This window comes from Cetorhinus maximus, chromosome 2 (genome assembly GCF_964194155.1).
Source record: "Cetorhinus maximus chromosome 2, sCetMax3.hap1.1, whole genome shotgun sequence".
In the NCBI taxonomy this organism is placed as follows: Eukaryota; Metazoa; Chordata; class Chondrichthyes; order Lamniformes; family Cetorhinidae; genus Cetorhinus; species Cetorhinus maximus.
This window is the reverse complement of record NC_135880.1, coordinates 47915751-47928263: the sequence shown is the minus strand read 5'-3', so window position 1 is coordinate 47928263 and position 12513 is coordinate 47915751. Positions and strand designations below refer to the sequence as shown.

The 12513-nt window shown below is 42.7% G+C and overlaps 1 protein-coding gene across 3 annotated transcripts in view; it reads left to right on the top strand.

Annotated features, from left to right (window-relative positions):
- atg10 (ATG10 autophagy related 10 homolog (S. cerevisiae)) overlaps positions 1-12513 on the top strand; it is a 283355-nt gene that overhangs the window by 26194 nt on the left and 244648 nt on the right. The gene's annotated exons all lie outside the window — the stretch shown is intronic.

The following is a 12513-nucleotide window of genomic DNA, read 5'->3' as shown; positions in this document are numbered from 1 at the left end:
TTAGACAAAGGAGAGCCAATGGATGTTATCTACTTGGACTTCCAGAAGGCCTTTGACAAGGTGCCGCACAGGAGGCTGCTCAGTAAGATAAGAACCCATGGTGTTAGAGGCAAGGTACTAGCATGGATAGAAGATTGGCTGTTTGCCAGGAGGCAGAGAGTGGGGATGAGGGGATCCTTCTCAGGATGGCAGCCTGTGACTAGTGGAGTTCCGCAGGGGTCAGTGTTGGGACCACAACTTTTCACTTTATACATTAATGATCTAGATGAAGGAACTGAGGGCATCCTGGCTAAGTTTGCAGATGATACAAAGATAGGTGGAGGGACAGGTAGTATTGAGGAGGCAGGGAGGCTGCAGAAGGATTTGGACAGGTTAGGAGAATGGGCAAAGAAGTGGCAGATGGAATACAACGTGGGGAAGTGTGAGGTCATGCACTTTGGTAGGAAGAATAGAGGCATAGACTATTTTCTAAATGGGGAGAGAATTCAGAAATCTTGAGTGCAAAGGGACTTGGGAGTCCTAGTCCAGGATTCTCTTAAGGTTAACTTGCAGGTTGAGTCGGTAATGAGGAAGCCAAATGCAATGTTGGCATTTATTTTGAGAGGGCTAGAATATAAAAGCAGGGATGTGCTGCTGAGGCTTTATAAGGCTCTGGCCAGACCACATTTAGAATATTGTGAGCAATTTTGGGCCCCGTATCTCAGGAAGGATGTTCTGGCCCTGGAGAGGGTCCAGAGGAGGTTCACGAGAATGGCCCCAGGAATGAAAGGCTTAACATATGAGGAACGTTTGAGGACTCTGGGTCTATACTTGATGGAGTTTAGAAGGATGAGGGGGGATCTGATTGAAACTTACAGGATACTGAAAGGCCTGGATAGAGTGGACATGGGGAAGATGTTTCCATTAGTAGGAGAGACTAGGACCCGAGGGCACAGCCTCAGAGTAAAGGGAAGACCTTTTAGAACAGAGATGAGGAGAAACTTCTTTAGCCAGAGTGGTGAATCTATGGAATTCATTGCCACAGAAGGCTGTGGAGGCCAGGTCATTGAGTGTATTTAAGACGGAGATAGATAGGTTCTTGATTGATAAGGGGATCAAAGGTTACAGGGAGAAGGCGGGAGAATGGGGTTGAGAATCGTATCAGCCATGATTCAATGGCGGAGCAGACTCGATGGGCCGAATGGCCTAATTTCTGCTCCTATGTCTTATGGTCTTATGGTCATTTAGGGCTATGTTAACAAACAAGTATTGAAATTACAAAAACAGATTTTTTTCAACTCTCTCACAGGCAGGCAACTTTTTTTTCAATTTTTTTTAAAAGGCAGGCTATTTAAATAACTTGACAATTCTGCAGACCTTATCTTTTTTTTTCATGGGATGCGGGCATCACCAGCTTGGCCAGTATTTATTGCCCATCCCTAATTGCTCTTGAGAAGGTGGTGTTGTGGCGCAGCCAATGGTAAATGCTGAGCTGCTCAAATCCCAAACGGAAACTTGAAACAACCGCCACAACTGTTTTGCAATTTGTATATATTTTAAGACCACCAAGTCTTATAGGTTTCTTGCAAAACTAAATTAATCTTTTATTCATAAAAAAAGATTTTAAGCACATACACAGGTCTACAAATTACTAATATAATAACTTCTAGCTCCCCTGATTAATCTACTCCCAGTTACACCTCAATTAAGGTAACAGTAAAACACACAGATTTTAAAAGACCCAGGCAAAGTAACACTATACCCTAAACAGCCGAATTCAAAGTGAATTTTCTTAACTTCAGTTCTTGCCGACATCAGTTTAGGCACAGAGGCCGGAGGCTTTTCACACTCGTTAGATCTTAGTAGCCTTCCCTTGCACACAGCCTTCTCTCCTTTGTACACATTTTCCTCTTTGAGTGCAAGTTCTCATTGTTTCACTATGTCTTTGGACTTTGTCTCTCTAATAATAAAAATCTATCATCGTACCAATTTTACCAATAATCTTTGGGAAAAATAAACGCACTGTTTCTTAACTTCTCCTGGCTGAGCGAAACATTTCACCCCTTCTTTTGAATTTAGCTACTCTGGTTTATTTATAAATGCAAATGTTTTCTTTACACCTCACAGTCTAAAACTACCCCCATGTTCACCGACTTAGCATTTCGAACCTAGTTTCCCATCTGATACATCAAAGCACCCAGACCAGCTATCTGCAATTCAGTTAACTCCCCACCACCTCCCCCACAACATACGCATGCACACACAGACCCTACTATTACTCTATTTTACAATAAATTCTAAATAACATTATGAAAATTACTATATCTTCCTGACAATGGTGGTGAACCACCTTCTTGAACCACTGCAGTACATTTGGTGTAGGAGCACCCACACAGTACTGTTAGGAAGGGAGTTCCAGGATTTTGACCCAGTGACAGTGAAGGAACAGTGATATAGTTCCAAGTCAGGATGGTGTGTGGCTTGGAGGCGAACTTGCAGGTGGTGGTGATCCCATGTATCTACTGCCCTTAACCTTCTGGGGTGGTAGAGGTCACAGATTTGGAAGTTTCTGTTCAAGGAGTCTTGATGAGTTCCTGTAGTGCATCTTGTAGCTTGTATGCACTGCAGACATTGTGCATCGGTGGCAGAGGCTGTGAATGTTGAAGGTGCCAATCAAGTGGTTGTTTTGTTCTGGATGGTGGCGAGCTTCTTGAGTGTTGTTGGAGTTGCACTCATGGAGGCAAGTGGAGAGTATTCCATCACACTCCTGACTTGAATCTTTTAGTTGATAGACAGGTTGTGGGGAGTTACTTGCTGCAGAATTCCCAATCTCTGACCTGCCCTTATAGCCACAGCATTTATATGGCTTGTTCAGTGTCTGGTCAATGGTAACGCCCAGGATGTTGTTAGTGGGGGACTCAGCAATGATAATAAGGACATTAAGAGCAAAGAAATAGGAGCAGGCATAGGCCATTTGGCCCCTCAAGCCTGCCCCACCATCAAAAGGATCATGGCTGACCTGCCCCAGCTCTCGACTCTTGTGTGCCAGCTCCTCATAGCCCTCAACTCCCTGATATTTCAAAAATCTATCTACTTCCTATTTAAATACTTTCAGTGATCTAGCATCCACAACTCTCTGGGGTAGAGAATTCCAGACATTCACTACCCTCTGAGAGAAGAAATTCCTTCACATTCAATTTTAAATTAGTGCCTCCTTATTCTGTAGCTATGTCCCCTAGTTTGAGATTCCCCACTAGTGGAAACCTCTTCTCGACATCTACCCTATCAAGGCCCCTCAAAATCTTGTACGTTTCAATAAGATCACCCCTCATTCTTCTAAACTCTAATGAATAAAGGCTCAACCTGTTTCACCGTTTTTGATAAGCCAACCCCTTCATCCCAGGAATTAGCCTAGTGAATCTCTTTTGAACTGCCTCCAATGCCAGTATATCCTTTCTTAAATACGGGGACCAAAACCGTACACAGTACTCCAGGTGCGGCCTGACCAACACTGTGTACAGTTGTAACAATTCTTCCCTATTTTTAAACTCCAACCCCCGAGCAATATAGGCCAAAACTCCATTTGTCTTCTTAATTACTTGCTGCACTTGCATGCTAACCTTTTGTGTTTCATGCAGAAGAACACCCAGATCCCTTTGTGCTGTACTTTTTTAGAGTTTATCTCAATTTAAATAATAGTCTGCCTTTTGGTTATTCCTACCAAAGTGCATGACCTCACTCTTTCCTACATTAAACTCCATCTGCCAAGTTTTTTTCCCACTTACTCAACCTGTCTATGCCCCCTTGCAGATTCCTTATGTCCTCATCACAACATGCCCTCCCACCTATTTTTGTAACATCAGCAAATTTGCATACATTACACTCTGCCCCCTCCTCCAAGTCATTAATATAGATAGTAGAGAATTGAGGCCCTAGGACTGATCCTTGTGGCACTCCACTAGTTACATCTTTCCAACCTGAAAAAGACCCATTAATCCTGACTCTGTCTTCTGTGTGTTAACCAATCCTCAATCCATGCTAATACATTACCTCCAATACCGTGAGCTCCTTTCTTGTGCAATAACCTTTTATGTGGCACCTTATTGAATGTCAAGGGGAGATGGTTAGATTCTCGCTCGTTGAATATGGTCATTGCCTGCACTTGTGTGGCGTGAATGTTACTTAAGACTTATCAGCCCAAGTCTGCATATTGTCCAGGTCTTGCTGTATATAGGCAAGGAATACTTCAGTGTCTGAGGAGTTGCGAATGGTACTGAACATTGTGCAATCATCAGCGAACATCCCCACTTCTGACCTTATGATGGGAGGAAGGTCATTGAAGCAGCTGAAGATGGTTGGGTCTAGGACACTACCCTGAGGAACTCCTGCAGTGATGTCCTGGAACTAAGATGATTGACCTCCAACAACCACAACTATCTTCCATTATGATAGGTATGACTCCAACTAGTGGAGAGTTTTCCCCCTGATTCCCATTGACTCCAGTTTTGCTAGGGCTCCTTGATGCCACACTCGGTCATATGCTGCTTTGGTGTCAAGGGTAGTCATTCTCACCTCACCTCTGGAGTTCAGCTCTTTTGTCTATGTTTGAACTAAGGCAGTAATAAGATCACAAGCTGAGTGGCCCTCATGGAAACTCTTTCGAGTTATCAACAGTCACAGATTGCAACTCTTTCGAATACAATCACAGTTCTTGGTTTCCGGGAGTGGGACATGAACCTACAGCCCTCTGATTCAAAGGCGAGCGTGCTATGAACTGAGCCACAGCTGACACCTCGTGGCCCTCATGGAACCCAAACTAAACATCAGTGAGCAGGATATTGCTGATTAAGTGCCACTTGATAGCACTGTCTACGAGCTCGTCCACCGCTTTGCTGATGATTGAGAGAAAACTGATGGGGCAATAACTGGCTGGGTTGGATTTGCTCTGCTTTTTGTGGACAGGACATACCTGGGCAATTTTTCACATTGTTGGGTAGATGCCAGTGTTGTAGCTGAACTAGAACAGCTTGGCTAGGGTTACAGCTAGTTCTGGAGCACAAGGCTTCAGTACTATTTTCTACTATCTACTATTACTGCTGCTATTATTACTATCTGCCTTTCATGAGCATTTAATTCTCCTCTAACAATTTGTAATGTGCACAATGTCAGATAGGTCCCTTTCTCCAGCGAAAATGGGGCCTGGTTGAACTTGGCACTGTGTGTAAGTCACGTTCCCACCCAGTTCCCTCCCCAATGAAATTATGATCTGTCAGAAATGGAGGCAGGACTTTTGGGCCCAGTTCCTGCCCACCGTTTTTAAAGGTCTCCTGAATGTCCATGACTCTGTGAAATGGAGGCCGCTGTTTCATTTTGCCCTGACTTAATATTCATAATTTTAAGCTTCTTCTATTTTGTTGCCCTGTCATTTATATTTTGTGAGAAGCTCCAAGGAGACAGCTGAAGGTCTTTAACTCTTTACTATGGGCATGTGAAGCAGTGGTGTTCTGCTGGCATAGCTGAGCATTTGAAAGGCAATGCATAGAAAGAAGTTTGAATGCATGTGATGACCCAGGGGAGAGGGACTTCGGAAGGAGAGTTTGAAACCCTGGAGGTGGACCCTTGCGGAAGGCATCGGAAAGAAAGCATCATTTAGGAGAAGATTCCAAAGCAAGTTCTTTGACAGTGGAGATTGGAAACCCCTGTGTGAAAGATGGAGTTCAGTGAGACCGATTGGCTAGTGGTGTGACAAACATCTGGGAGTTGGGGGGTGGGGGGTGGTGGTGGTAGTTGTCGAGAGATCCATAGCATCTGTTTGGGGTGGCATCTGTCACTTGGTTTCATAGTGTGGTATGTCTGACCACATGGACTATGTACTTACTGTGAACATTAGAGTATAAGAGCTTTTGTAACTTGTGTATTCCCATTGTTATATGGTTCACCTTCTGTTGTATAATAAATGTTTATTCTTTTGTTAAAAGTTCATCAGCTGACTCTTGTGACTCTGTTCAGTAGCCACTCTCCAGGTTTCTAAACAAAAAATAAAATTTAGCATCTATCAATCTGTGTTCCACCCTGGAATTTGGTTTGTCCAATAGTAGCATCAGCTGGGATCATAACAATCTTTCCGAAGGATCAAGCAGTAGCCCAAGAAATAATTTTCTCTTTGTTTATAGTTTAGGTTATGCTACTAAGAGGCAGCTGCTCTTAATTCAGTTAAAGCAAGATAGCTGAAATAAAAATAAAAAAATCAGGAAATACTCAGGAGGTTTGGTAGCATCTGTGGAGTGAGAAACTGTTAACATTTCTGATGAAACATTAACTCTGTTTCTCCCTCCACAGATGCTGCCTGACTTGCTGAACAATTCCAGCAATTTTTGTTTTTATTTCAGATTTCCAGCATCCACAGTGTTTTGCTTTGGTTGTAGAGCAAGATAGCTATCTGTTTTCAAGTAAATGTCAGGAAGTTCAGAGGACGAGATCCTTCTCAATTAGTTTTAATTTTTAATGTTACCTGTGAAGGTTTACCTGATCAAATGAAATTTGGTATTTATTTTATCTGTTTGATGCGGAGGGTGGGAGGGGAATAGGCTTACTTGCCTGTCGATCAATTTTTGCAGTTGCAGTGTCTCCCCTATCAAATTTAATTACCTGTGGGAAAGCATCTATTGAAACTAAATTCGATCTGGCATATGTTTTAGTGTGGTAATAATATTAGTTTTTATCTACCCCTAAATTCTGCACATCCTTATTTTGCCATGCACATTGGAAAGGAAATTTGTTCATTGTTTCTTATTTATTTATTCTTGGGATGTGGATTTTATTGACAGATTTATTGCTGGTCCCTAGATTCCTTGAGGGAACTGCAATCGTGCATAGGAAAACTATGGAGGATAGTAGGTCCCCTTCCTTGAAGGATATTAGTGAACCAGTTAGGCTTTTACAGCAAAACAGCAGCTTCCATGGTCATTTTCTGGTGTTAGCGCTGTGAAATATCAGATTTCTTGAATTCAATTTTATGATTTTCCATGGTGGGATTTGAACCTACCACCACTAGATTACCGTACCCATAGACAATGGTTGAGTGAGAATAGCATTAGCTTTGGTTTGCTTCAATTTTATGTCCAGAGCTGATTTAGCCAAGTCCAGGAGGACTGTTGTTAATATATATATAAAAAAACTTAGATATAGAATGCTATTTTATCAATACTAAATGCTTTCTTATGTCTCAGTTTTAACTGTCACTATTTCAACAGCATTCATTGGGTAAAAGAAGTTTTTCTTGGGCTGAATTCTTCCGTCAGCGAGCGGAGGCGGGGCCTGCTCACCGACGTGTAAAATGACGCGCGGTGACGTCGGGCAGGCATCCTGACGTCACCTCGCGTCATTTAGATTTCCAGCTCGGTGGGCGCGCAGCTGTCTCGGCTGTGCGCCCGCCGAACTGCCAAAGGCCTATTAAGGCCTGCTAAAAACTAATTTAAGCAATTAAATGAGTTGCCCGTCCAGCCTTAAGGTTGGCGGGCAGGTGAAGAGCCCAGGCGGCCTTTGCATTTTTCATGAAACCTCATCCACGGGCAGGACGATGTTTCATGAAGTGCTTTAAAATTCAATTAAAAATTTTAAGATAATTCTTTGACATGCGCCAGCTCATGGGACAGTGTTACATGAGGGGACATGTTTTAAAAGTTTTTAATTGCATTATTTCAGTTTTTGAATATCAAACTGATCTCCCTGAGGCACCTCTGTGCCTCATGGAGATTTCTGCACTCGCTGGCCCCGACTTGGAATCCCCCCACGCCCACACAGGGAGCGCACAGCGCTTCTGGGCGAGTGTCAAGCTGGGCGGGCCTTAATTGGCCTGCCCACATAAAATGGTGGCGCAGCCCCGATCGGGGACGCCGATGCGGTTCATGCCCACTCCTGCACAACCCCTCACCGACAGGGGGAATATTTTTCCCCTTGTGTCGCCATTGCTTCTTTTGCCAATCACCTGAAATTGGTGTCCTCTGGCTCTCGATCCTTCTATCAATGGAAATAGTTTTTCTCTATTAACTCTGTCTAGACTGCTCATGATTTTGAATACGCCAACAAATCTCCTCTTAACTCTCTCTCCTCCAAGGAGAACAGCCCCAGCTTTTCCAATCTACTTATGTAATTCAAGTTCCTCATCCCTGGAACCATTCTTGTGAATCTTTTCTACGCTTTCTCTAATGCCTTCATACCCTTCCTAAAGTGTGGTGCCCAAAACTGGATGCAATAGCCCTGAGTTCAGTTCATGCAGGTTGATCATAACTTCTTTGATTTCGTACTTGATGCCCAAAAATATTAAAATATTGATTTTTTAAAAAAATCAAATGATGGGCCGTGGCAAGTTTTTTTGCAAAGTTTTAGACGAAAGTTTGTCAACTCTGTCAAAGGCCTTTTCAGTATGTAGGATTATAGTAATTGGTGGAGAGCATCTCATGTTAAAACTGTATGGTCTTCTACGAGGAGATTTAGATCAGTACTTATAAGTAAAATCAGTTTTACTTTTGCAGATGCTTTGCCTGAAGGGAGATTATATGTCATCTCTAGCTCAGTTGGTAGCACTCGTGCCTCTGAATGACAAGGTTCTGGGTTCAAGTCCCATTCCAGGGCTTGAGCACAAAAATCAAGGTTGACCCCAGTGCAGTACAGAAGGTGCCTCTTTCAGATGAAATGTTAAAATGAGGTTAAAACATCTGCCTGATCAGGTGGATATAAAAGACCCCATGGCACTATTTCAAAGAAGAGTAGGGAAGTTACCACAGAGTCCTGGCCTCAATCACCATTGCAAAAAGCAGGTTATCTGGCCATTATCACATTGCTGTTTGTCAGAATTTGCTGTGTGCAAATTGGCTGCCATGTTTCCTACATTACAACAGTGGCTATACTTCAAAGGTACTTAATTGGCTATAAAGCACCTTGAGATGTCTGGTGGTCATAAGAAGTGCTATATAAATGTAAGTCTTTTTCTCCTTTTTAATTTTCTTGTTTTCATCTTGCTGCCCTGAAGACAGTGACTTGAGATGAGGGTATGTGTTAGGACTGATGCAGTTGGTAAAGTGGAGTTATTTAAAAAAACCCAGGGGGGATCTTTAAGCAACTGTCATAACCAATAATTTTAAGTGTTATGTTTGAGATGCGACTCTAAACTCAGGAATCAGTCCACTAGTTCTTGAGGTTTTACATTAAATTGAATGAAATATTTTATTAATTTACACAGGTTAAAATATATATACACATGGCTACAAATTACTACTACCATAATTTTTAACAAATTCCCAACTAATCTCCATTCAGGCAACAACAACACATAGACTTAACCAAACACCAGGCAAAGCATTTTTACCTTACGAATTCAAAATGAGGTTCTTTTCACTGTGGAGCCAGTTGGAGGACTGCAGCTGCCTTTTGATCTTACATTGCCTCTGCCTGCACACCCGAAAACTACTGAAGTTATACCTACCAGCCGCATTGAATGTCAATTCTCATTGTATCAACAACCTTTTTGAACTTCGCCTTTTAACAATGAACCCCCTTTCATAATACCAATTTTATTAGTAATATAAACATATTGCTTGGTAGCTGCTAGAAAGGCATAAATTTTCACCCCAAATCTTGAATGCGCAATTCAAAAAATGCAAATGCACGCTATCTCTCTTACATATCAAAACTAGTACATATCAAAGCACCCAGACTAGCTGGCTTTAATCCAATTAAGACATATCTGCAGAATAAACCTGTATTTTAAAAGAAAAATATTTTCCAAAATATTATACACATTAATAGCTTCATGACAGTATGTGTTTTGAGCTGTGGCAGCCCTCTTGTTTCTTTCCCGATCAACCAGACTAGGGTCCTGACAAGGTGGATGTGTAGAGGATGTATCCTCTTGTGGGAGAATCGAGAACTAGGGGTCACTGTTTAAAAATAAGGGGTTGCTCATTTAAGACAGAAATGAGAATTTTTTCTCTGAGGGTGGAGAGTCTTTGGAACTCTCTTCCTCAAAAGGTGGTGGAAGCAGAGTCTGAATATTTCAAAGGCAGAGCTAGATAGATTCTTGATTAACAAGGGGGCGAAAGGTTATTGGGAGTAGGCAGGAATGTGGGGCTGAGGTTACATTCAGATCAGCCATGATCTTATTGAATGGCGGAGCAGGCTCGAGGGGCTGAGTGGCCTAGTCCTGTTCCTAATTCATATGTTTGTATGTAATGTTAGTGGAATACCCACAATGAGCTTGATCAGGTCCTCCTTTGATCTCCACACACACTTTCTAGCAGGGATCATTGACAAATGCTCAGGAATAGCGCTCCTGAATAATAATTTTCCTTCCTACATTGCGAGCATAATGCTAATATGACCCATGGGAAATTATCCTATGATTGACCTACTCTTGAAGATCCTTGTCTAGTTTAGTTGAAATTATAGCCAGAAAAATATTTAAGTTATCCTGATACACAATTATTAAATTTAACAAAAGACTCGAGCATATATGGAAAGATTGTATAACTTGTATATGATGACCAATCACCTTGGATTTTAAGGGATCATCCTATAATTGGGCTGTTTGTCCCACGTCCCGGGCTGTTTGTGGCTTGGATGCCATTTTCCCTACATTTGCGATGTTGGAGCTTTGCATATGCGTAGTACGCACTTGCGCAGGCACAGTGTGCCCTCCTCTTCGATCTTCTCTCTGGCAGTCTGAAAACCTCTGAGAGTACCCTCCTCCACTCTCACAGCTCTAGAAGCACTACCCTTCCCCCCCTACCGACACACACAGCCTGGGAGGAAAACGAACTCCCCTCCACAGTCACTCTTTTCCCCCCCCCCCCACCCCACTTCAGGAATGTGACAGTTGTAACTATCTTCAGGAAAGGAGATAAATTGTGCTGTGGAAACTATTGAGGTATTTTCTCTCTTGTCCAGAGCAGTGAAAATCCTGATGCATGTTCTCCTGAATCATCTACTTCCTGTGGCTGAGGAAATCCTGCCAGAGACAGTGTGGCTATAGACCTTCCAGAGGAATCTCTGACATCGTCTTTGTTGCCAGACAAATCCAAGAAAAATGTCAAGAACAACACCAGGAACTCTTTGTTTTATTCATTGATGTGACCAAAGTATTTGACTCAGTAAATTTCTAGGCTCTGCATCGTGCTCCAAAGATTTGGATGTCCAATTCTGCAATTGCTTCATGATGATTTGGCTGCAATTGTCTTGAGCGGGAGATCTGAAACAGATGCTTTCAAAGCCTGGACTGGGGTTAAGCAAGTCTGTGGGATAGCCCCCATATAATTTACAATCTATCACACAGTGATTCACCTCATCAAAGATCAACTGCCCTCTGGTGTCAGTATTAAATACCGCCTAGGTGGAAAATTCTTTAACTTCATTCACCTCCGTGTCAAAACTAAACTGACCACCATTGGTGTTCGTGATCTACAGTTTGCAGTGACTGCAGTGTCATTGCCCACTCTGTGCCAGATTTGCAATATGCTCTCAATCTCTTCAATTTTACATTCTAGAAACTCAGCCTGCCTTTGAAAATTGCCAAAACAAAACTTCCATTGCAGCCCACACATGGTCAGCCAAACATTCCACCTCCCATACATTTTGAAGGAGAGATTCTGGAATATGTTGAGCCCTTCCATACTTTGGCAGCCACCTCTCTCAAAAGGCCACCATTGACAGGGAGATCCAACACTGGATCAGCTGAGCCAGCTCAACCTTCAACAAACTACGGCAGTGAATGTTTGACAACAAAGACCTCTGCAAGTCAACAAAAGCCGTAGTGTACAGAACAGTTGTCGCAACCATGTTCCTGTACTGTAGCGAGACCTGGACTGTGTATCAGTGACACATGAGAGCACTAGAGAAATTCAATCATGAATATCTCTGCCGCATCCTCTGGATTCAGTGGGAGGACTAGTGAACAAGCCATAGTGTCCTTCTTGAAGTCGGATCCCCAAGCATTCAGACAAAACCTCTGCAAAATTAACTTTGATGGACTGGACACTCTGTCCAGATGGTTTAAAAACATCTTTCTGCCAGGTCCTGTTTTCTCCACTCTCAAGTAGCCAACGTTCTGGGGAGGACAAAGAAAACACTTCAAAGACACTCTGAAGCTTTCCTTGAAGCATGGAAGAATTGCCATTAACGATTGGTTGCTCCCAATGTCCATCAAGTTGCATCACGCTTTGCGTTGCAGCCAACATCTTAATGGTGAGGCAGGGCGGTGGCAGAAAAGAAAAGAAGCAAATCCGGATCTCATGACTTCATGGGATGTCCTGCCCCATGTGCCCAAAGACCTGTGTGTCGAGAATCGGCCTGCTCAGTGACATGAATAACTATGGCAGAAGCTCACGACCATGAGTAGACATTATTCTTAAATAGAGAACAGCTGATGACGATGCCACTCCCAGCAGATAGAGCTGAGAGACAATAATTTGTGTAAAATATTTCTTCCTTAAGCTGGGACCTACATATTCTCAACCAAACTGAGTATTTAGCCTTTAAAAT